Source organism: Neopsephotus bourkii, unplaced genomic scaffold (genome assembly GCF_033783945.1).
Source record: "Neopsephotus bourkii isolate Nb327-2 ecotype Australia unplaced genomic scaffold, CSIRO-AGI_Nbou_v1 NB_867, whole genome shotgun sequence".
Lineage (NCBI taxonomy): Eukaryota > Metazoa > Chordata > Aves > Psittaciformes > Psittacidae > Neopsephotus > Neopsephotus bourkii.
The window spans coordinates 855181-877215 of record NW_026901363.1 but is presented as its reverse complement, the minus strand read 5'-3'; the positions used below and the strand labels follow the sequence as shown (position 1 = coordinate 877215).

Below are 22035 nucleotides of genomic sequence, written 5' to 3'. Positions count from 1 at the left end.
GGATGGTCAGGACTGCTCCTGGGCAGCATTTACCAAACTGGATTTCTTTCTGTTGGCATCGTCGTCCCTGGAAGAGTCATGGACCAGCTTAAATACTGCTTGCATGCAAGTTTATTATAGCATTTCTTGGTACAAAGCTGTATGCTGTGTAACACAAGAGGGTACATGATAAACCAGGAGGAAGTGTGTGAGGGGGATCAAAAGAGAGGATCTACTTGTTATGGTTTACCTAAAGGAAACAAAAAGACCATCTAGGTAGTGGGTTTGGGGGTTTATTTGTTATAATTTACTACCTGGACACAGATTAATGCTTTGGTACTTGTTGGAGGGGGTAAGACTGAAGTGGAGATGGGAGGACCTGTGTGCTGGGTTTCAGGCATTAGCCTGCTATGTGTAGTCCAGAACCACTTGGAGGAAGGTGTCAGTGACCAGCACAGGGCTGAAACTGGGGCACCTATGGGGTGAGCTAAGCCAGAAGGGGTGGTGGAGTGCAGGAAGCAGTCTGTGGAGCAGTTCTTCCTGCTTCGTGCTTGATTTGGAGGAGTCCCTGGTGGGTTCTAACCTTGTTACTCAACATGGGGATGCAGGTCCCTCAGGTGGAGGGTAGCAGTTTAGAGCCCTGACCCTGTGTTCACTCCTCAGTGGTTGCTACAGCCCCATCAGTGCTCTTTAACTTTGCTATGTCTGTATGTTTCTGTTGGAGATGCTAACTTGCAAGGCTCTGCTGGCTGGTACATTGTACCTGCAGGCATAGAACTGATGAGGGCCATGTTTTCCCTCAGAGGGATGCTGCCAAGAGATCAGTGAAGACTGTTTCTTCAATAAGCCTTACCTGCCATGGACACTAGAGCTGGTGGGACCTGAGGCCTCTGTAACAGAGCAAGTTAACTCATAGACTGCTGTGTGCTGTGCCGTTTTGATCTTGGAGAACAAATCTTGTCCATTGAACTGGAGGGGAATGAAGGGCTTGCTGTTAAGCTTTAGCATGATACACTGGAACGTGCAGTGGGGAGGCAGCTGTCCTCTGCATGTGAGCCTCTGCGTGCAGCCTGTGGGATCAGCTCACTTGGTGCCGGGGGGTGAGGAAAACTCACTCCAGGTTTGGGATGAGAATTCCTTCCGGAAGATTCCCCTGCAGAGGAGAGGAGAGGAGGGGGACGAGGGTGGGCTGCATCCAGCTGTCTTCAGAAAGCGAGATCCCCCATCTGGAGGTGGAGAGCGTTCGGTTGCTGCCGGGTGACAGCTTCTCCTCCAGGCAGAGCTGTGATGCCCGGTGACATGAAGCTGGGATACAGCATCCCGCCACCAGAGAGAGCCTCGCTGCTCGGTCTCTCCCAGGCCGGTGTGTCAGACACGCAGGCATTGCCCGCTGCTGTGCAGTGGAGGTTTTACTGTTGGTAGCTGCAGAACAGCCGAGTCCTGTCTTTGGAGCAGGGAGGAAGAGCCTGAGTTCTTCTTTCCTTGCCAAAAGAAATCCTTGCTGTTTCCCACAACTCCAAATCCTTTTATCATTCCGAAGGAAAATTGGGTGGTTTGGGGTTTCTTTGAGGAAAGCAATGGAATTTGGGAGACTGGACTCCGTGGGAACTGCTATTCCACCAGCTAGTGTACAACAGGGTACTTGGAGAGCTGGCACATGTATGTGCATTGGCACCTGCTGGTGTTGAGCTATGTTTCATGTGCACATACACAGGTAACAGCACTCTTCTCACTCTTCTATCTGAAATAAGAATCCAGTATCTATCTACCACTTTCTGAGCAAGCATATTGACTGCTGGCAGAAACGGGGGCTAATGGCAGCTGCATTCACACCTACGTAAGCCAGAATGCAGCTCTGAAACCCCAGATCATATACTTCTCCCATCAAACATGCAATATTCTGGAGCAGCCTAACTCCTCTTTGCATTTAGTGAGTTTAGGAATTGGGCATCACAGTGTACAGCTCCTGATGGGGACCTCCCCAAGGCAATGAGACCTTGATACCCCCAAGTCTAGGGCAGGGTTCATTAAACCTGCAGCTATTCTTCCAGTGGTGATTGGAAGCATCAGATTGGGTGTCCTGGCTCAATGTAAAAGTGCTACTGCAGGGATCTCGCTGCTTTTGTTGTTAATGCAGTTGCTGCTGTCAAAGGCAGCATGCAGGGCGCTGCTAGGGTTGTTCTTATGATGATGCTACAGTGTGTGTGTGTGTCTGGGTTTATTGGAGTTGCACTCGGGATTTTCTGGAGCACATTAACGCTAGCTGTTCTTACTCAAACACCTGGTAAAACCAAAGCACATGGAAAACCAAGCAGAACTGAAGAAACACTGGTAATGCTTCCCTGAGAAAGCCGGGAATGAGTTTGTCTGCAAGATGTTAATCAGAAGAGGAGCTGCTACAGTAAGCAAGGGTAACTGTCCCCTAGGTTTGGGATTGCTCTTGTGGTGGGGAAAAAGGGGTCCTACAGTAAATAGGCGTGAATGCTACAGCTTTGCCTCAGAGCTTAGGTGGACAGAGCAGGCCAGTGGTGGTATATTAGATGGCTTGGGCTATGAGTCAGATCCACACTTGTCACCATCATGTGGCTTTCCAGTCATAAGGATGAGTTAGTCCCCTTTACCACATGTATTGGGTGCCTTGAAAGAAAAGGAGCCACAACTCAGTTCTGTGGCTTACTCTAGCACAGGTCTGCAGCAAGGCATTCAGTGTCTGAAAGAACAGACCTGCTTCTGCTTCCTCTTTCTGCACACACAAGAGGGCACTGAGATGCAAGCAGCCCATGGCCAGCTGCCCTCCTGAGCCACAGGCTGGAAAGAGCCCCTGGGGTTGTTAGCAGGGTTCTCCCACCCAGATAGGCTCCTGAGCTCCTTCCTGGAGATGGATGCCTGGGAAAAGACCTTCAAAATGTGCCTCAATGGTTAAACCAAGTGACACTTGCATGGGTGGACAACTTGCCTCAAATCAGAGCCATGAGCTGAGCTGACAAAGCCTGGTGTCTGTGGATTTGTCTTGTAGTGGGCATAGGAGAACCTAATACGGACACTGGTAGTGAGAGCAGAATGTGCCTCCCATCCACGTGGATTCAGGTGCCTGACAGGGCCTGGATGGGCACGCTGATTTCCCTGACATGGGAGCATCAATGGGTTTACTTTCCATCCAGATTCTTGTTGATGTGCAAGGCATAAAAAATCAACGTGGTTCCAGCTAACACTGACGGAGCACAGAGGTCTCCTAGTAATTACCCACCAAGCTGAGAAGCTGCTGAGAGTGGGAGGGAGAGGAGCTGCAAACAGTGTGATAGTATCAGCTGCCTCTTCCCTAAAAAAACCCTCTCAAACAAATACAGATTGCTTGGAGAGCTCTGGGACTGGGGAAACAGAACTGAGATTACTTGGGAGAGGAGGAGAGCGCCAGATCTGTGGTACCATAACAGAGCTGTGAAAAACCCAGAGCAGAGTACCTAGAGGTGATGTCCATGGTGCTTGCAGTGACCTCACAGACTCGAAGTTAACCCCTCTTAACCATGTTGTGAACCTTTCTGTTCCCAGCATGTCAGGCTACGTGATAAAGCTGGAAAGGCCATATCTCAGAACTCATCCATATACAGGTGAGGAAGCTGTAGGCTGCAAGTCTTGCTTGGTTAGAGGTTAACCCTTGAAAACCCAAGTGCCTGTCTTCCCAAGGCTGATCCTCAGCTTGAGTCTCAGGTCAAAGAGATGCACTTGGCACCTGAAGCTCCTGTGCTTGTTTCTAATGGGTTTGTTTGGATCAGATACTGGGGTGGCCACTCTGGATGCCCTTCCCCAGACCTGTGCTGCAGTGCAAGTGGGAGTTGCATGGGCTGTGACTGAATGGCAATCTCCACTGACCAGAGCATCCTTGCTGGTGTCAGCCATGCTGACTCAGGATGCAGCTATAGCTAGCACAAGTGAGGCATCCAGAAACTGAATGGTTTCTTTTTCTGTCTCTGATTTATCTTGCTGAGATCTGGTCTCCTGACTTCTGGTCTGGCACTTGCTGCAGGCTCCTTCAGGTTGCTAAGGGAGGTAGAAATTCATCCCAAAGCCTTAGCTCCTTATTTGCTGCTGATGTGTGAACTCTGAAGTGGCGTTCGATTAAGATAACGGACTAGCTGGGCAGGAACTGTGGCTGCCCTCTTATTGATGCGATGCCAAGCCGGCTGTGAGCTTTCAGTAGAAAGTAATTAATGGCAAAGCCAACTCCTGCAATCCTGCAGAGCCTCTTCTGTTTCTTAGGCTTTTAAAGGCAACAGGATCACAGTAGCTTGACTTTTTTCTTTAGCCAGAAAAGGAAAAGCACTTAATCCAGTGACCTCACGTTTATCTTCTGCCCTTCATTAGCACCGTATGTCTCCCTCTGCCTGTTGAATGGCTACTGTGCCTATCCTCATTGCTGGGACAATACAAATATTGTTCAATTACAGCAATTCTCGAAATGCAATTGCTCAATTGCAGTGTTAATTGAATTATTTGAGTTTAATTATTCCATTAGGAATTCTGTCGGCGCAGCCCAAGTTGCTTGCTTTCTCCCTGGGCTAGCGGCACAATGCAGCATCTGGCTGCACGAGGAAGGACTGGCTCTGCTCAGGCTCAGACAGTCCTCATTAGGCTGCTCAGAAATAATGCTTTCAAGTTCCAGGAACAAGTGTTAAGGATGCAGGGACCTTCTTCAGTCAATGGGTCTCCAGGCACACAGGTACCTGTGAGCAGGGACCAGGGACTATAAATGCAGAGATAACTCTGCAGGAGGTTCAGTGTCAAAAGCACACGTGAGGGGTTTGGGGTGACAGATCTGCTCTAAGAGAATCTTGGCAGAAACCAGAAGGAGCAGGGGTACAACATGAGCCTGTAGTGAAGGCTATGTGTAGTCAGACAGTTGCTAAGGGCTGCTCACAGGCTGTGTAGGGGCTGAGACAGGACTGCAGGGCAAAGCTCACCAGCTCTTGCAGTGAACTCACCTGAGCAAACAGAACAGCTGTCTGTTCACAGGAGAAGTACAATGGAGGGAGTTAGGGTTAGGAAGACATAGACCTGTATGCCTTCAACCCCCTTTGACATTCCTAAGCTGTACACATGCAATACTGGAAGCTGCTTTCCAGGCTCCCTGAAGCAAGAGCTCCTGACTCTGTACAGGGAAGCCTGGATGTCTTATCCCAATATCCTGACACTATCATTGCTTTTTCCTTGCTCTCGACATCATGAGGAGCCCTTGACTGATGTGGCACACTAAGATTGAGAAGAGTACTTAAATCTTCCCCTCCCTTCAACCATATGAGCTCCTTTGGTGGAGGTAAGACCTGCAGCACCAGTTTAGAGCTGTGACAGGCAGACTGGAAATAGCCCTGCCTATCCCAGCAGGAGCTCTTCACCCACATCATTTTCTCCTGTTAGCAGAGCTCAAACCATAATGCATCTGTTCTGCAGCAGCCCAGGGCTCTGGCACAGACAGCCCTAGGCTTTGTATTTAACACCTCTGCTGCACTCTGTAAATGCCTTCCCTTAATATCTACATGATGTTAAAGCCCCTGTCCTATAGGTCTGAGAGCAATAGCTCCTGAGCTCCAGTTGGAGTTTGAAGGTGGCAGGACCACCAGTGGTTGTCACGTCTCAGTCCTGCTTTGCAAGCATCCCTCTGTAGTGGGTGGAGGCTGAGCATCCTGCAGATGCAGGATAACGGCAGAGAACCATAAAGATAGCGACTAAAAAGCCCCAGAGGCAGAGTGATCCCAGTGACTGCTCCCCATGTCTTTGGTGCCACATCTCCCTCACGGAGCTGCAGAGCACTCAGAAGCTTGCTGCTCAAGATGCTTCAGCCCTTTTCCTGACACAGGTTATTTGAATTTTCCAGTCTGTTTTCTGTGTTAATTTCCATATTATCCAGTATTAACACTTATGGGTGCTCTCAGTTATCTTCCTCTATGTGCCCATGTGTACACACATGAATGCCTTTCTGCACCTCCAGCCTGCAGCCTCATCTCTGAGGGATGTTACCATGTCAGCATTATCTTCACAGTCCTGCCCTTTTCCTATTTAACAAGGAATTGGATATCCATGCCTGCAGTGCCTCAGCATCCTTCCCCTCTGTACCTGCTCTGTTTTCCTGCCTATTCTCCAGGATGTCTCTGCCATTCTGGCAGAGCCTCCCTGTTTAATTTCTGCCAGGTCTGTGAAGCTCGGTCTTGCCAAGCTGCTCTGATGCCAGTGGATGTACCAAGGTACCGACTGGGGCTTCTCACAAGCACCCACAGCAGCTTTCTGCTGAGGCTTGCTGGTTATTCCTGGGTCAGAATGGAATGGACTTGTAGAGAAAGCGATAAGCTGGCAAATCTTTCATTCATCACCCTCGGGCTCTGGGTGAACTCTGAAAGCCCCAGCTCTCATTTGGAACAGGAAGGAGCTCTGAGTATCACTGGGTACCCAGCGTTGGCAAGGGGCAGTGCAGCAGCGCAGATTGCATGGAGCTGTGGCAGGCATTAGACACAGGCTCTTGGGGACCAAGCAGGAGCCACCCCCAGTTCCCTGCCAGTGCTGGTGCCTGTGCTGGGGCAGGTTTGCTATAAATCCATACCCGTTTACGTCACCGGCAGCCGGAGCCAAACCCAGAGGGTATTGGAACGTGGCCTTCGGATGTGTAATTGTGTTCCTTTGACTCTAACGCCTCATTTAATACTTCACAGTCTTGGCAATGCGTTACTGTGCCGGAGACACCCACAAAGGGAGGGTGAACATCCTGCAGGTGCAGGGCTGGGGGTCCAGTGACTCACATTTACATCGTGAGGCTGGGGCTCCGGAGCTTGTGCTTGGCGAGGTGAGCAGAGCTCTTCCTTAGCTCCTGGCTGGAAACCTGGGGTTTGCCATAGCCTCCACACTGGCTTTTAGTGCTGATCCAGATGATGCTTTTTGCATGGTAAAGAGTAGGGATGGTGCTGCTTTGGGAAACCTTGCCTGGGGGTTGTTTTTAAATGGAAAACCTGGACTAAGGTGAAACCATCACGAAATGTATTTAGCCCTTGATAAACCTGAGTCAGAAGCTGTTCCCCAGTGCTTCTGTTCTGAACTGCTTCCAGATCCTCTGAAGACACCAGTTTAAATGACTGCCCTTCAGTTTGGAAATATTGGCTCTTCTTTTGTATCAAATAACACCTAATGTCACTGTGGCTGAATGTGACTAGGATAAAACTGCCTGCCTTATTTTTCCCAGTGTGTTGGCTTTGTGCATTTGGCAGCGTTTGGAGTTGAATCAATCTTTCTTTCTCCTCCTGTACAGGCGCTTCAGTTGTGCTGATGTCAGGGTACAGCTTTCATAGGGGGAGGGAAAAGGAGGCACACCATGTGAGAACATGGGGAAGGGGGCTGCAAAGCCCCAAAGACTGGGAGGGGAAGCTTGAGGTTAGTGCATGGAATCACAGAATGGTTTGGGCTGGAAGGGGACTTAAAGCTCACCCAGTTCCAACCCCTGCAGCAAGCAGGGACACCTTCCACTAGAGCAGCTTGCTCCAAGCCCCATCCATCCTAGCCTTGTGTTTGTTACTCCAGACTCCTTTGAGGTTTTCTTTGTTCTCTTCCTTCTCCCATTCTTTTCCTTTCCCCAGTGCCGTTCTGTGCCTCAGTTGTGAAGCAGGAACAACACTGCTACCTTCTGAACAGGGCCAGCAGGGGTCTAGAGACCTCAGCTTTGTGAGTACTGAAATCCTGCCATGCAGTGGGGTGTGCACCCACTGCAACCCATGAGGTGCTTCTCGCCTTACATGAAGAAGCTGTCCCTATCTCAAAGCTGACTGGCCTTCAGGTGAAGGGCACCAGATGTCCTGAAGAGGAGCTGTGAAGGAAATGGCTCCTCACTCAAGTACTTGGGACCTGTGTGGGCTCCTCACCTGTGGATGGAGCGGAAAATCATCTTTGCACACTTTGCTTGTGCCCTGGGACCCCCACTGCTGCCAACGCAGCTCTGGCACATGAATCAGGTGCAGAGCATCCCCTGTGCTGCGAGTGTCTACCTGTCTGTGACAGCTGCCCTTTCCTTACCCCTTCAGGTGCTGTCTCTTCTCTCCATTGCTGGGGATGATTCCTTTCATTCTCTCCAAGAGGCCTCCTGCTGCCTCTTAAATGTTTTCATTTAAATACTGCACCCACTCCAGAAGCTGATAAGGCTGAGTGAGCACCGTGAACATGGTGTCTTCAAGAAGCTCTTTCTGCTTTGGCCATGAGGCTAGGGTTTGATCTCCAAGTGGGGATGCCAGGACTAAGGCAAGCAGGAGGCAGCTGAACAATGCTCATCCCATCCAAGCGGCCGTGGCTTTGGGATGGCCATCTAGAGGAACATGTGTTTGAAGGACACGTTGCCTGAAGACACAACAGGGTACCATCACCCCGGCTGCTCCTTTGACCTGCATCTAGCAGACAGGCTGCTTTCCCCCTTGACAAGCCCAGCCATGCTGCATCATGTTGGAGGTGGCTGGGGACTGAAGCCATTTTGCATCATTTCACACACAGGAGGAGTGTTTTGGGCTGCAGCAGAAGAGTGTGTGTCCAGAAGATGCTCTGCAGCTGACTGACTGCCCAGCATGGCCGGCTGGGGCTGCAGAGGACCGCATGCCGTGCCATCTGCCTGATGCAGAATGAGATGGCAGCGAGAGGGCAGAGAGCCCTCATCTAATTATTGCTGCTATATTTATACTTCAGAGAGGGGAAGTGAGCAGGAGACCCACACTGGTGCCGGGAGCTCGGTGCCCTTAGGTGGGTGTATGGATAGACAGGGTATTCCAATTAAGACTGTTCCTTTGCATGTAATTACTATCCTTTTCCTTGCCTGCCTCGGAGGCTGGACTGCCTGCGGTGCTCCCTGTGGCAGGAGATGGCTGTGGGAGAGCAGGGGTATGCATCCCTGGGCAGGGAGCAGCATATATATCATACAGGAGGGTTGGACTGAAGCAAAGAGCAGCCTATCCTACGGTGGGGTTTATAACACCCTATTGGTCCCTGCCATGCATGGAGTGAAATGAAATTCACCATCCTCTTGCCTGGGTTTTCAAATTGCCATTAAGGGATCAGAGTGTGCTCCAGCCCTGTGTGCCTGGGTGCTGGCAGCAGGCAGGGGAATAGAATAATTGATTGCTTTCCCCCTGCAATCCAGACTGGTTTTGATGTCAGGCCATTCATTGTGGTAGCTGGAATACTAACACAATTCATTTGAGCTGCAGCCCTGCAAATGGGTGGCTTTACTGATGGCTAATCCAGCATGATGGATGAGATGGGGGGATGCTGCTGCTGAGTAAGGGGAAGGCAGTGAGAGGGAAGCAGCAACAGGCTGGGACCCAGCAGGCTCTGTCCCAGCTATGCCCAGCCAGCACAGGAGCTTGAGGGGCAGGTATCTGTGTCCTGGCCCCTTTGCCCAGCTTGGTTGCACCAGAGGTAACATCAGAATTAAGGCACCTGATCATTGCCAGGTTAATGAAGGGATTGCAGGTTTTCTCTCCACCCTGCTTGCAGCCCTTCTTAGAGATTAGGTTTGTTTAACTAAAAGTACCCTGGGGCTGCCAGCATCCTCAGGTGAGTGAAAGGCAAAGCTGAATGGGAGAGAGAGGGAAGCAAGAAACAGTAAGATTAGTGATCTCAGGGGAGGGCAGTCATGCTAATAAGCAGCAGGCAGGGGCTGGAGTGTTCCCCAGCATGGATCCCAGCACAAGTTTCCCATGGATCCAGCAACTGGTCACCCCTTCCCCAGGCAGAAGCACATCACTGTGTTTTGGGAGTGTTGACACTGATTTACACTGGATTAAGTGGGAAGAGAAGTGGTGACTGTGGTCCTCAGCCCTGCTCCAAGGAAGGGGATGTGCACTGGGTAAGGATAGATTGCATCCCGAGCTCAAACCAGGTTGTGCTGAGAAGTCAGTTCATGGTAAGGCTGGAGGCTCAGGGAAGAGGATGCCCGGTTCAGTCTGTGGAGGGGACCATGCTGGGCTCTCATCACAGCACCTTTCCACATGAAAAGCAGCTTCCACACCTGCCTGCAGGTGAACAAATTGACTTTAAATGGTTTCAGATCAAGAAGGATCCTTTCTCAGTTATCGATCACCTGCTGATTGCTCCAGCACTTGGAATTCAGCCTGTAAATAAGATTCCAGGGTAGGTCTGAAAAGGAAGCAGGCAGATGGTAAGATTCTGCTCATTTACAGTAAGCTCTAAGAACTTTTCCTCTTCATCCCCCCCCCAGCTTTATTATGAAGCCAAATAAAACACCCTGGGGACAAGAAGGAAGAGAGAGGAGCAATTCAAAGGGAACATCAAAAGCACCTCTATCCATTTTAGTGTGTCAAGTAACAAGCACAGAGAGCTGCTCCCAGCTGAGCACGGTGCCTGCTCTGATGTCTTCTGTGGGTTGGGTCAGCTCTGCTCGGCCCAGGGCTTCACCTCCTCCCCGCTGCAAAGACAGACCCAAGCCCATGTGTTTCTATAAGATCTCAGCCAAGTTTATGTTTTGATGGTGAGCTCTTGATGCGCTGGATGGGGAGGGCAGTGCAATAGGGCTGCTCCCGCTGCCTTCAGCCTGTCTCTGCAAAAGAGGAAAAAACCCAAATGCTTTGCAGCTAAAAATAATTTATTCCTCTTCGTTCTCCGTGCTGCTGCAGTGCTGTGCTCTGGGCTCCGAGCAGTGCCAAGTGGCCTGGATCTACCAAGACAAGCTGAAGGAGACTGTGATTTAACGGCAGGGCATTTAAGAGCTGTGCACACCTTTGCCAGCCCTGGAAGCAGCGGTCTTGTGATAGCAAGTGGAGCCATGGGAGTTACTGAGGACATTTAAACCTGGGAGAAATGTATTCTCTTCCATTGGACACCAGTGGCAGGTTTCTCCCAGCTCCATCGTCTGAGAGCAGGGAAAGCGTTTCCCTCCTGCAAGCAGCAGCCAGGACATTGCCATGGAGAGCTGTGCAGGCACTGTGTGAACATCAAGGATCCCATGGACCCTTTCTGTGGCTGCTGCTGCTTTAAGGAAGGGAACAATCTCTTTGGTTTGAGTTAATTTAGGATCTAGCTCCAGGAGTGGAATTCCCCCTGTGCAAAAGTGTTGCTCCAGCTTTCCCATATGGGGTCTCAAGGAGGTATTGGAACACTTGGCCTAAACCTTGCTTTTCCCCATGAACCTTTGCAGTGATCCACTCTTAGCAGGAGTTGTGCCAAGTTGTTATCCTTCAGTCATGTGTCAGGGAAGGCTGTAACCCACATCCCTCCCTGAAAGGATTTGGACCCCCAGTGCTTACAGCAGCTTGTCCCCTTGCTGCTGGCAGTGGGGCATCTGTGCTGTGCTCCCGCTGGGGTTGCACACCATGTGCAGTGCTGGCAGAGGTCTTTCAACAATCAGGCCTTTACATATAGCAGAATTGACTTGAAAATCCAGATTCATTCATTTTTGAATACCAGTTCTTGGATTCTTATCCTGCTCTTCTAGGTGTGCATCCCCAAGCATCCCTGGGTATTCATGAGATCTTGAAATTTAATGCTTAAAGAATACATTAAAATTTGCCTCTTCACTCAGTCCTGTGATTTTGGAGGCTGAGGTCTGAAGGAAAAACCAAACATTGTGAGATACTGAGGAGTAGCAGCGTTTTGTGCTGCTGGGATTGGGGCATCAGGAAACCTTTGGGGCAGTGATGATCTGTGCCATTTTAGGGCATTTATAATGTTGATTGAAACAGCTTGATGCCAAGTGGGTTTGCTGCAGGAGGAGCTGGAGCTGCAGCACAGGGTCATTGCTGTGTGCCTCCCATCTTGGATCCATGCTGGGATGCAGGGTTGACACCTTGCTTCCCACCCTGGAAGGGCAAAGCCAAACCCAGCAGCCTCTGTGCTCCAGCCACCCACACTCTGATCTTGACTTATTCATTAGAGACTGCACAAGGTGTGGGATCCCCTTGTCTTTTGGGACCTGTTATCAGTGACATTAATGTGTATGTATGCCCCTGCTTAGGGCCTGCAGTAGTGTCCTAAGTGGTTCCCACAAACCATGTGCTTCCCAGTGCATGAGCTGATGGTCCTTGTGCTTTTAGGGCCCTTCAGCAGCTACCAACTTTCTTTCCCGTGTTAAGAGGAGGTGAAAGCTCTATTTCCTTTAGGGCAAGGACTTCTGCTACTGATGCACAGACCTGGTGCATCCCTGGATTACTGCTTAGGAGAAAGATCAAGTGTCTGAAGTCTGTGCATGTGTGGAATGCATTTCTAGAGGGGATTGTGCTTCCAGGGGAGTATTCAAAGGCATCCACAGAGTCTCTCGCATTGCAGCCCCTGAGCCATGGAATCATTGGTGTGAAGCTTCCAGATATTTGCAAGCCCAGATGAAAGTTCGTTCCCTCTTTGTACGTTTTCAAGCCCATGGACTCATTGAGCTGTTTCCAGCAGACCACCCCAAAATCCCACCTAGCACCCAAGGAATACCCATCACACTTCACAGCCCTGCTGCTGTTGCACTGGAGAGGCTGGGGGGGAAGATGCGTTTCCCCAGTGAGAGAAGTGCTCTCCTATCTTCCAAAAGGCATGAACAGCCCACAAGGATTCACACCTGTGCTGGGAAAAACAATGCCATCTCCTACCCAAAGAGGTGAGAAGATGGGAAAAAGTTATAAACAGCTCAAGAAATGAGTGTTGAGAATAGAAATACGTGTGTAACCGTGGCTTCGTCTCTGCAGTGCATGCCTGAAATGCAGATGCTGACTGCTGGCCCTTCTGTGTGCTGGAGCCAGAGCCTGGGAACTGGCCCAGGCAAATGCTTGGCTCCTGGGGCTGGGAATGATGCTGGGAATGGTGATGTCCTCATCCCAGAGTAGGAGTCCCTGTGCCCAAAGTGGGGAGTGCTTGAGCGAGGGCAGAGGTGTGAAGCGCAGATCACTGTCCTTCCTGGGTGATGTTATCCTACCATCCCTCTGGGAATGCAGCTCCAGGGACAGGTAAAGGTCACTTCTGACCCCAGGTACATCTTTCCTTTTGGCTCGCTATCCATCAGGTGCCTTTTGAGTCACATTGACGGAGAGCATCTGGCATTAGGGGCCCGTTGCATGTACCAGACCCACGTCCCACTGCACCAGCACTTCCAGCCCTGCAGGGTCCCCATTGTGGAGGGATTTATAACGTAGGCAGGGAACAGGGGTACGAATGCGTGCCAAGACTGAAAATGCCAATATCCAAATGCCTTCAATTCCTTCCTCCCTATAAATCACTGCACGACTCTAATTATCGCGCCTGCCCTGGGTACACACCGGCTTAATACGGAAAATGAGTGTGGAGGATTTATTGCTGCTGATCCTTGATCTTTCATTTTTGATATTAAAACATGTTTAATTCATTGGGACATAGATTAAAATAAGGAATGTCACAGGCAGCCTCTGGTTTTGCTTGGAGAGGATTTGGTTGCCAGCTGAATCGATGGTGAATTTTGATTTCATCACCGCACTTTCTCTGGCTGTGGGTTTATGGTTGTTTAGACACCAACAGTAGGACTTATTTTCCCCGGACAGGCAGGTTACAACAGAGCTTGTAACCCTATTGGATGCAACAGGAGTGAGAGGTGTCTGAGGTTTTAAGCTTTCCTAAATAAGCAGCTATCTCTGTCAGTATGAATGAGCTCTTGCTTTTGGGAAACATCACTCCTTATGGTACAAGATCCTTTGGCTGTCAGTGCTGTTTGCATTAAGCCTTCACCTAGCATGAAAGCATTTCTCACAGCCTGGGAGCGTGCTGCAGAGCCAAAACCTCTTTGGCCAGTTTTGCTTTCGAAAACAGCCCTGGTCATTCACACAGGGGCTCTGCAGCTGCTCTGCTGTGAGCAGGCTGCTCAGGAGCCAGGCAACAGCCCTGCTGCCTGCAGCTATGTTGGAGGCACGCAGGAGCATCAGTAGGCACTGTGAGGATGAAGATGCATTTGAAGTGAGGGAGCACACACATACCTGATCATATGTGGCCAGGGCATGTCTGTATTGTGGGGCATGTGAGGAGGGAGGACTCCCAGAGGAAGCCCTCCTTCTTAACAGGCTGAAGGGAGAAAGCCTTAACAGGCCAGCAGCAGCACAGCTCAATCTCTTGCCCCTCGCTTCCTCCCATCTCAGCCCTGAGCCCTTGCTTGCAGATGCACTGGTGGGATGGAGAACATGGGATGTGCCCCAGAGGTGTTCAATGGAAAGCATGCCGAGCCCCAGACCTGTCCCAAGGGAAACCTGCCACCTGGGCACGTCACTGTCCTGTGGTCAGGACCGGGATGGGGATGTGGCAGTGCTTTGCATTGCCATGGCAACCCACAGAGGATGGTCATGCACATCCCCATCTCAAGGGTGAGCCTTGGCAAATCAATAACCCGACAGGGTTGGGGACAAGTCATCTCTTGTGGGGCTGGGGAGAGGGGTGTCTCTGCCCCCTGAGCATCCATTTGCTCAGGAGCAATTTTGCCCCGTACCAAGACAGTGAGCAGGGGCTGCTGTTTCTGTGGCCACAGCAGCCCAGCCCCAGCGGTGACATCAGTGTTTTCCATACCCATGTTTCTTTCCCAACTCCATTAGGAAGTTTCTCTCCCATTGTGGCTCTCGGTGGAGCCTTGGCTAGCACACGGTAATTGAGAGCCTGCGTCATAGCGAATGATGGGAGCTGGCTGATTAGGAAAATGCTCTTGCATTTCTAATGCTGCAGAGGTTTGGGCCAAGAAGCTCCTCAGAGGAAACCAGGAGCCTTGAGATGCTCTTGCAAAATGCAACATTCATGCCCTGGCTCCGGGGGGATGCTTTTGCATCCTCATGCTCTGGTTTGACACTTGTGTGCCAGTCGTTCAGTGCCTCCACACTCATGTCTCATCATCATGGCCCCACATGGGAGCAGAGCATGGCTGGGGTTACTCCTGCTTTTCCTGAAACCACAGATCCATTCACACCTCCTGGAAAAGGAGGCTTTGATGAGCCCCATCCCAGGAGAAAGCCCTGGGCCAGGGTACAGGCAGTGCTGCCTGCTGGGTTTCCCACTCTCCTGGCATCCCCCTTGGTGGAGATCCCTTGCCCAGCCCCAGGGAGCTCCTCTGCCCCAACAGGTCCCTGGGGCACATCCCAGGGCTTCCCAGCTGCCTGCCATGGACACAGTGCTGTGGCTTATGTGCCCTTGCTCAGGGCCAGACCTTGGCCACCGCTGCCCTCCTCTTCCCCAGCCAGCACTTAGAGCCCATGTTTATTTGGGGTTGATTTGTGCTGTGGCAGAAAAGCCATTAAGGCCCTCTTGTTAGTACAGAAGGGAAGAGGTCTGCTGTGTGCCTATGGCCACTTTAGAAAGGCAGGATGAGGGCAGTAAATAAGGTTTCACTCTATTACAGTGATTGGGAAGTCTCGAACGAGAGCAGCAGCCTGGCAGGGCTGCAGAGAAGGTGTCCTCCAAGGGGCAATTGCAGAGCAGCAATCTGCCAGCGCGGCGCTTTGGTCTCCATTTATCTTTCTGCTCAGCCACAGATGGTTTCAAGCTCCTTGTGCTGCCTGGGCTGTCTGTGGTGGCCACAGGTGCCTGTAGGACAGGGCAAGGTGGGGAGGGCTCCTCCAGCAGCAGACGTTCAGCACTGGCTGGGTTAAGGGCAGCAAATCTGCTTCCTGGGGATCATGAAGTGATGTAAAACATGGGAAGGGTCTGTGCTGCCATGGGTGGTGTGGAGCCAGAGCACTGTCTGTCTCCAATGGGATGTAGAGGGTGGTGGAGGTCTCCACTCCTGCTATCTCTCTTCTTGACCTCAGTACATCCATGTGGTAGCTTCATCCCTGATGCAAGGATGCTCCTTTCCCTCTCAGTGCTGGGAAACTTAATTGATATCATTAATGAAGCATGGCTATCTCTGTGTGGTATGGGTCAGATGCTGTCTCCTGCCCCACAGAGGGGACGTGCTCTCAGCACCAGGTGGTTATAGCCCTCAGTTTCCCCTGCTGCTGAGTCACAGCTGGGCTCGGATGCAAAACAAGCTGTAAAGTTGCTGTTTAGGGTTTATAGGTCCCCTGCTCTATTACAGCATGTCTGAGCAGCTCCAGGCTGGCAGCAAGGGCTGATCTCAGCAGGGTGCTGCCACAGCCCCAGGGACACAGGCTCTCTCCCACAGGAGAGAAAGGAGCAGTGAAAAGGAGCAATATGCACCCAAGCCCTTGCGGTGCTTAATTCATCACTCTGAAGGGCAACACCAAGCACCTAAAATTAGACTCCCACCTCCTAATTTAGGTACTTCAATAAATAGACTGATTTGCCTCTTCCTCCCTGGCACCCAGAGGCTTCCAGGGAGGTGCTCTGTTCTTGGGCACGTTGGAGCAACCCAGCAGCACTGGGTGTAAGAATCCCAAATCCTTGCATATTTACTTTGGGCAGAAGTCAGGGCCTGGAAAAGGAGGAGCTGCAGCAGTTCCCCCATCTCTGGAGGGGAGAGCCCTCCTGGAGCAGCAGGAGCCTGAATGGCTGGGGTATCCAGCAGCCCTTCATTAACATTACAAATGCTTGGTACCCAGCCTCAGCATCCCCAGGGTGGGCTGGGAGGATGCACCTCCTAGTTATGTTCCAGGGCATTTCTGATACCCCAACACACTTCCCCTGTAACACTTTCCTGCCGCCTCCCCAGCTTCCAAGAGGGACCAAAGCAGTTTGATTGCTCTCCATCCCATAACAGGTAATAGATGCAGTAGGAAAGCGTTGGACATAGCCAGCAGCGTGGAGACCTAGATGGGGCTATAGCCCTGTATAAAGGGAGCGACAGGGGCAAAGGGATGCTGCTACCCTGTGCGGGTGTTCTCTGCAGTGGGACCCGTTGCTCCCTCCCTGTCCCTGGAGAGAGAGGCGACTGCCCAGGCGCTCCGCATGTGAGGCTGCGGCTGGAGTGATGCGAGCACGTTCCATAGTGCTCGTGTCCCATTAAGAAAAAGAGCAGAGTTCCTGGGAGCTAAAAATAACACCAGGCAGCACGGCTTGGCCAGGAGAAGCCAAGTGCGGGAAGCGGGGGTGTGGAGCAGGAGGTGTAATTTCACTGCCGGCTCCTCCAGCAGCAGTGTGCACGGAGCAGGGCAATGAATCAAGTCTGCCACCGCGGAGGTACATCACTGCTGAATGAGCAGCGTGTGCGCCGCGGTGGTCAGCTCCCTGTCTGACCCCAGGAGCACAGCAGCGTCCAGGGGGACACGGGGATGCTTTGGGTGAGATGGAGTGGGAGCTGCAGGGCCCTGGAATGTGGTAGTGACAGGACTGCTTTGGAGTATGGCAACTAAAGGAGTGAGTTAGTGATTAGGGGCTGTAAGTACCGCAGCTCCGCCAGAGCCAGCTCTGCCTGCTCTCCTGAGCTGTCAGATGCTCTCTAGCAAATGCCTCCATCTTCTGCCCGTGGCCAAATCAAAGCTATTTATTCTCTCCTCAAGATCCAACTGCTCCTGTTTTACCACTAGTTGAACAGCAGGGAGAGAAAGCAGGAGGACTGAGGAGGGGAGAAGTCCATGTAGCTCCTTGTAGCAGGATCAGTTGCACCAGCAGATCCAATCTCCATGTGACACAGAGGGGACAGAGGCCACTGACCCTCCCTTGCAAAAGACCTGCAGCCGTGCTGGGGGGATGATTTCATGCCCTGACAGTGGCATACGGAGCAAAGGAGTTTGCTCTTCAAGGCGATTTGACACCTTGCCCTCCAGGTCCTGCATCCCAGCATGGGTGACTGGTAACCCCAGCAGGCTCCTACCACAGCCTGGAATCAAAACAACAGAAGCAAGCCATGGTAACAGATCCAATCTGCAAAGGCATTTAGCTTCCCAGTGCTGAGCTGACTGGCAGCCCCAGCAGCTCTGTGCAGATGGACCAGTCTGGTCAGGTGAGGAGCTGGAGAGCTGCAGTCTCCCTGGATGCCTCTGGTGCTTCTGTGCTCTTTAATTGCTGTTCCAGGAAGGAGCAAATGGCCGGTATCCATCCCCTCTCCTGCATCCAGCCTGGTCCTGTGGGAGCTTCCCGATGGGTCAGCACTCATGGCAGCACCATGGAGGTACCGTTCCCTGGGTGCTGTGTCCCTGCAGGGCTGGGCTTGGAGCTTGCTCTGCACCTGGCCCCCTGGCCTGCCCTGAGCTTTGGGGTGAAACCACATACCAGGTTACATGTGAGATCCCAAAGGTGATACCTGACAGGGTTCTGGAGACTCAGCAATGAGTGGAAGGCAGAAACCCCTTCTCCTGTCCTCCATGGTGGGGAAAAGTCTGCTGTGTGAGACTGATGACTCCTTAATAAGACCTGATGGGAGACTTTGATGTCGCCTTCCAAATAAGCTTCACTTCAGGCTGATATCTTCAAGGGAGGCTGATTTCATGTCTGAGAGTCAAATCCACAAGGGAATTCCTTGCTACCTGCCAAACTCCTGTCTTTCTACCCTTCATTTGGCCCAGATGTGAGCGACTGCAGCATCCCTGGTACAGAGCATGCCATTCCTGGGAGGAGCATGAGATGCGAATCCAGGGCTTCCCAGCCTGTCTGGACCAGAAAGGCTCCCTAGCACTCCTGTAGCAATAGCACTGAGCTGACCATGTAACTCTTTACAGACAAAATCACCCATTTTCTGCTGAAAACATGGGGCGTTGCCTCCAGTGAGTGTCTGTGGGCACGCAAACTTGTACTCATCGAACTAAATTACTGTGTGAAGAACAGCTCTTTTTTTCCCCCAGTTTGAAGGGTTGTTTTGCTGTAATTGGAATGCATTTCTAATTACATGTTTAATTGAGGCGTTTGGGGATTGAAGAGAAAGAGGCTGGGCTGAGGGATGTCTTGTGGAAGATGGGCTTTGGGCACAGAAGAGGCAAATCTGGGAGAGGCAGGAAAGTGATGGCTTGGAGGCTGTGGTCTCTATGCCATGGCCACTGTTGGGCTTTAATCCCCAGGCCTGGCCTGGGCACCTCACTGCTGTGAGTGGGGAAGATGCTGCTACCAAACAACCCTGTGGTGCTTCAGGAGTTGCTGTGACACCCTGAGGACCACAGTCCCCAGCCTGTGCAGGGTGCCTGTGCCTACCCTGCGGGTCCCTTCATCCCAGCTCTGTGCGTGCCCCACGTTCCCTGGCTGTGAAAGCTGTGGAGGTATCCCGAAAGCTTCACATCAGTGACCCTGGGCAGAGAGAAGGAGAAGGTAGAAACCTCCTCACAACTGCGGTTCTGAAAGTGCCAGGTCTGTGTTGGTACCCTTCACAGCATCCCATGCAGAGGAGCAGTTCTATAGTGTCCTGAAACAACTGCAGGTGCTGGTGTGTCTTGCCTGCTGGTGAAACCCTTTGGAAAAGACAATGGTCTCCCCTTGCTTCCAGCTTTGCTGCCTTGTGCTGCTGCTCCACTCTCAGCTGACAAGCCTGTTGCTTATATAAACTACCAGCTCTCAAGCACTGATGGAGCTGTTTGCTTCCCACCCCACTGGGCTCTGCAAGCTCATTTTAGTTTTTTCTTGGCTTAATGGGATGTTTACTCCACAACAGCCTTCCCTCAGCACCCAGCAGGAGGGACTGAACCATCACCCCAACACACTCTGACTGTTCCCACTGAACTGGGAGCAAGATGCTGCAGCTCTGGCTGCTGGGCTGGGGTTCAATGCTGGTCCCCAAATCCCACCGAGAGGACTGAGCTCATTTCTGCCTGGAAAGGAGCTCCTCACTTGGTTTAGAGTCTGAGGAGCTTTGTGCAGGGAGGGCTGAGGCTGGGACATGCACCAGAGTCCTGCCATGTCGTGACAGTGCAGCTCTAACCAGGCGACAAGGATCTGGCTTGACAACTGTCAGGCTTGTTTCACGACAACTGCCAAACAGCCATCAGGTAGTCATGATTTCTCCCACTCGCTCCAGCTTGGAGTGAGGGATAGAGTAGGAGGGGGCTGCTCTGATTTTCTTACAGAAGAGAGAGAACCCAGGTATCCACAGATCCCTTTTCTATCTGTCCCCACTTGCTGCGGTCCCCACCTTCTGTCCTCATCTGATCTCCCCTGTAAGATGCTCCTTGGGCAATGAGGGATGTACCAGGGCAGGTGTTCTCACAACAGCAATTGGTACCACCACCATCACTGGTCTGATCAGCGGCTGTGATCACTGGCTCCATGATACCTGTGCCACATGCGGAGTCATCTTCCTTTAGCCAGGTCTGCATCACTAGGCTAGCTGTGCCTGCTGGTATTGGAGAACAAGAGCCCCTTCTTGCTTTTCATGAGCTCTGTGCTGTATGTTTGTCATCTTGGGCTCACCTCCATTCTGCTGCTCTTTCTGACCATCAAAAAGCCCCAGCAGAATCTCGTCTGAGGTTCCTCCAGTGTTGCACTCAGTGGTGAAACCCCTCATCTTGTCATCAAAGACAGTGGGAGTCCCTGGGGGAGAGCAATACAGCAGCTAGTCAATGAGAGGCTAATCCAGCACAGAGCAGAACCATGGAAGAGCAACAAGTGCTGCAGTGGAAACCCAGCAGTCTTTGTCTCATCCTGCAACAGGGAGCTGGGGACATGCAGTGCAGGATGCTGTACTGGCACAGCATCCATGGGAAGTGTGGGCTAAGAAACGGATAACATGTGGCGGTCACATTGTGAGATTAGAAGATGCCAGAGGAGGGTCTCTGAATTAACTGTACCTGGAAATGAGCCTCAAAACATTTGAGGAGGGCAGAGAATACCTCCAAGGCAGCTATTAGCACCCAAGGAAGAGAAACCACTTTGTGTTTCACTCCTGGGCAGTGCGCAGGACAGGGAGCAAGTTGCACGTGTCAGAGTTTCCTGCAGCTTCCTAACCCTGACCTAACACCAATGCAAAACAGGCTTCTGGAAAGAAAACTGGGCAAAAATAAGGAAACTTGGCCAAAGAAGCTGCTGAAAGAGGAGAATTCTCAGAGATCCCAGCTTCCAACAGAGAGGAAGAAAAAGCGACAGGTTTATATAAGCAGGTGGCTGCAAACAAACAAATCCTAAATATGCTGCGGTGAACAGCTTCTGTTTTGTGAGAGATGTCTCCATGCACAGGCAGGGAGAGAGACGTTGTTTTTTATGGCATGAATCCTGAGCTTTGTTGCATCTTCTCAGTCTTCATCCTGGAAATGTTTTGTACAAGTTCCATTCATAGCTGTAAAGGGCAAAAATGCCAACGGGTTCAAAATAACCCTGTAAAGGAGGCAATTAGGTGTCAGCAGCCAGCTTTCAGAAAGTGCACGTTGTGTTCAAACAAGGCAAATAGGAGAGGACATTTATTTGGGTGAAGTAAATGTAAGCCTCTAGGATGAGACAAGTTTTAAGGGAGGACATGCTGACAGCATGAAAACGTGTAATAGAGACTATAAACGTGTAATAAAGACTATGCCAGCATCATGAGAAGGCAGGCGGGTATGCTGTGCTGGCTTGTTGGGTTCCCATGACTGCAAAAAGCTTTAAGATAAGGGCCTTGCATAGACCCAAAATGACTTTCTTTACATTAATGCCTGCCATGGAGGGTGTTAGCAAATCGCACGTACTGTGCCCTTTCCTATGGCAGACGAATCTGAAGAACCCTCTCCAATTGAAACGTCAGAAAAGCTTTTTGGAAGATACTGATGAAATGGAGAGCAAAGGATTGCCAGGGTCAGGCAGGATCTCCCTAAGGGCTCTGGAGGAAGAGCAGCATGGAGATACTGAGCTACCAAGGGGGGCCGGGCACCCTGCTGCTGAAATGAGCACTGGTGCCACACAAATGGGAGGCAGAGAGTGTGGCTGCAGTTGCTGTAAAAGCTTATAGCCAGGAAGCCATAGACAAGTCCAAGTTCTGTACTGAGCAAACGAGTTGCTTGGAGCTCTGATAAAGAATAGAACGGGTGGATTTGGAAAGAGGTATAATGGAAGTCAGTCACATTTTCAAAGGAGGAATTTGTGGCTTGCTAATCTATTCTTTCTTGAGGCTGTTAGCCAGCTAATAGTGTACTTGATTTCCCCAAATCCATGGTAACCTCCCTCCCAGCCCTCATTTCCCAATCTTTTCATGAGAAATGCACACAAACCTCCTTTTGTGCATTGATAACGTAGTTTCCTTAAAAGCTTTTG

At 51.2% G+C, this 22035-nt stretch overlaps 1 protein-coding gene across 1 annotated transcript in view; it reads right to left on the bottom strand.

Moving 5' to 3' along the window:
- The window catches only part of RBM41 (RNA binding motif protein 41), a 66674-nt gene that overhangs the window by 43896 nt on the left and 743 nt on the right, over window positions 1–22035 (bottom strand). The window lies entirely within an intron of this gene.